Genomic DNA, 3,490 nt, shown 5'->3' on the forward strand with positions numbered 1-3,490 from the left:
ATTATCACTTTTACTAAAATATCCTTTTAATTAAATAAAAATAAAAAATATTTGTTTATTTAATTTTATAAAAAATATTAAACATCCTTACTCTATTCGATTAGACAAAAATATTCTTTTAAATCAATCAAATTTCAGAATTCAACTAATCCTAATTTTATATTTTCAAATAATTTAAACAACAAAACAAAAACATATCTGAGAAAAAAAAATCAAAATTGTTCTTTCATCGTTCTTCGTCTTCTCAAGCTCGATCTCTCTCATCTGTCTCACTGTGGCGTCGCAGTCAAGATCTCTCTCGTCTCCAGTCTCGTAATCAAGGTCATTGTCCTTCTTCTCGTCTCTGAGACTGGTCGTCATCATTGCTCTCTATCTCGTCATCATCTTGCACACAGTCGCGCTGCGCTCTTCGTCGCCGGCGGCGAAAGCAGCGGGTCCTGGGGCTCATCCTCTTCTTGCTTCGAGGGTCGCCGTCAGCTTCCTTCGCACAATCAGAAACTGCTTCATGATTTGGTGACTTCTAACAAATTCTCCTGTTCCTTTCATCTATAATATGACTGGGCTTACTACCATTGTGACAGGTACCCTCTCCCTATGCTGTTGTATTTAACTTTATCATTTTATCAAGTTAGCTTGCAGATTCCTAAATTAACTTTAATAACCTCCATTATCTTGTCAGACATGCATGGACTTGAGGTTTTATTTGCAAGCTTTTAACTTGAATTTCACAAATTTGATGTGATAAGTATAATATTCTTGGATCGTGCCATTGTTATTATATGATAACAGGAGCAAGCAGTGGAATTGGGGCTGAGACTACACGTGTTCTTGCTCTACGCGGTGTCCACGTGGTTATGGGGGTCGGAAACTTGGCTGCTGCTAAATATGTAAAAGAATCAATTCTTAAAGAGATTCCCTCTGCTAAAGTTGATGCCATGGAGTTGGATCTTAGTTCATTCGAGTTTGTCAAGAAATTCGCATCAGAGTTTAATTCCTCTGGTCTTCCTTTGAACATCCTCATGTAAGAAAAAAGGACATCCTCTCTTCTTCGAATGTATTTAGTATTTAGTATGTTCTCCATTTGGTCTCTCTTAATCCTGATCATTCAAGAATACGCAGTAGTAATGTCTTCTGGATTATTTTCCTTATGATTTTAAGAAACAATGCAGGAATTATGGCATGCCCCTTCATGCTATCGAAGGACAACATTGAGCTGTAATTTGCCACAAATCACTTAGGTATATGAAAAATTGGAACTGCTCTATTTTTTGTTTGAAAGCCCTAGGAAGTCTTCTGAATGAAATTCAATTGATGTCTCTGTGAGTTGGTGACATCACTTCAACGTTTCTCCAAAAATATAACTTTTTCGGCATGCTAATATTTTCGTAAGATGAAACTAATCCATTGTTTTTCATTCCACAAGTCACTTTCTGTTAACAAATCTTTTGTTGGATTCTATGAAAAAGACATTACGTGAAAGTAAGAAAGAAGGAAGAATTGTTAATCTCTCCTCAGAGTCTCACCGTTTTTCATATTCTGAAGGAATTTGTTTTGACAAAATTAATGACGAATCAAGGTAATATAGAACCTGAATTCAAATTATACCAAGTCATTTCTTATCTGTCTCTTTCTATGTTTTGTGAAAGAGGAATTTATTGAGAAGTATTATGCAGGAGACTTAATTTCATTGCCATATGCAATTTAACAATAATACCTTTTTATAAAATAGTAAATTTATATAATACTAAATATTGGTGGCATAAAGATAACAAATATAGTTTCCAATGAAGACATCATCATTGAAATATCCACCATATTTTCCATTCCAATGGTGCTAAAAACAGGACTTGCTGATAGGATTTTGATGCATGTGATATGCTTGCTTCTTTGTGTATGGTGAAGACAATAACTCACTTTAGATGTTTGTGGAATCAAACATGAGTACATGATTCCTACAGTTTGATCAACTTGATAGTTATGTTTATTTAATTGTTTCTGCCTTTTTCTATATAGTTACAGCAGCTGGCGTGCATATAGGCAGTCAAAGCTAGCCAACATGTTACATGCTAATGAACCCACAAGACGTCTCAAGGTGCAAATTTTTCCGCTTCTTATACGGTGGTGTAATTTATGTTGTTTGGTGAAAACAGTTAACAAAGTCATAATAATAATAATAATAATAATAATAATAATAATAATAATAATAATAATAATAATAATAATAATAATAATAATAATAATAATAATAATAATAATAATAATAACAAGAACAAGAACAAGAACAGTGCAACACTTTAGCTGACTACTGTTATCTCTAGTTTCCCTCAAAATATTTTGAGTAGTGTTGAACTGGTTGAGCTTTTCACCAGTGCCTGTTTAGTTTTCATTCAGTTTACTTCTTATTACATTGATTTTGTCTGTTCACCGTAGTATTTTTCAAAAGGATCATATATTAACTTTATTATTTTTATCACGAGCTCTGAGGCTATGACTCATTGTTACTCATTTATCTTCTTTGTATATATATATATATATATATATATATATATATATATACATATGTATTCTCATCAAAACTTATCATATATTTCGAGGAGATTATTGTTGCCTGGTTCTAATGAAAATCATGCTCGGTTTTTTTTATTAAAATGCCTCAAACTTTACATCTTTTCTGGAGTCTATTCTTGTAACTGCTAGCAAGCACAATCACATAATCATTTTTATTTGCTTTCTTTCTCATTTTTTCTTTACTTCTCATTTTAGGACCTTTCTTTCTCTGTAATGTGACTCCAATGGTGCTATTCTTTTGCCATGTTAACTATCTGCAATAATCTATAATATTCCTTGTTGCTTCGTTGTCAGGAAGATAGGGCTAACATTACTGCAAATTCTCTTCATCCGGGAGCCATTACCACCAATCTCTTCTACCATAGGGTGTAGTAAATGGTACCTACGGCCTCACTATGCACCATTATGTAGAGGATATCATCTTTATTTATTCTTCATTTATTTCCTTTGACTTGTATTATAAAAATTTTAGGTCATTGCAGTGAAATGCATTAGGCTCCAATTCTTATACTTCACTTTAGTATCTATATCATATAGAAATTATTTGTGTTTTCAGCCTGCAGATAATGACAGTAGCTGAGTTATTTGGGTGCATTTTTTTTATTTATGCAGGTCTTGTTAATGCGTTCAGAAAAATTGTGTTTAAAAATGTCCCACAGGTAAGTTAATTAGATCAACAGACACATGAATATAAATGTGTGGAATATCATGTTTAATATGGGATGTAATAATTTACATGCTAGGACTGGGATTATTTCTGTTGTACTACTAATCTTCACATAGGAAGATATATCAAATGCATTTCTTTACTTCTTTGCCATCTCCATACTTTTTGTTAACTTATTAAATTATAATAAGGCCTAGTCCAAAAACTAACACATTGATTATTCAATGCTTTATATTGCATATGAGTAATAAGATT

At 32.5% G+C, this 3,490-nt stretch overlaps 1 pseudogene; it reads left to right on the forward strand.

Annotated features, from left to right (window-relative positions):
- The first annotated feature begins 553 nt into the window (after positions 1 to 553).
- LOC107615271 (short-chain dehydrogenase TIC 32, chloroplastic-like) lies at positions 554 to 2,940 on the forward strand (annotated as a pseudogene).
- The last annotated feature ends 550 nt before the right edge of the window (positions 2,941 to 3,490 follow it).

Source organism: Arachis ipaensis, chromosome B9 (assembly GCF_059453495.1).
Source record: "Arachis ipaensis isolate K30076 ecotype BB chromosome B9, ASM5945349v1, whole genome shotgun sequence".
NCBI classification, from domain to species: Eukaryota; Viridiplantae; Streptophyta; class Magnoliopsida; order Fabales; family Fabaceae; genus Arachis; species Arachis ipaensis.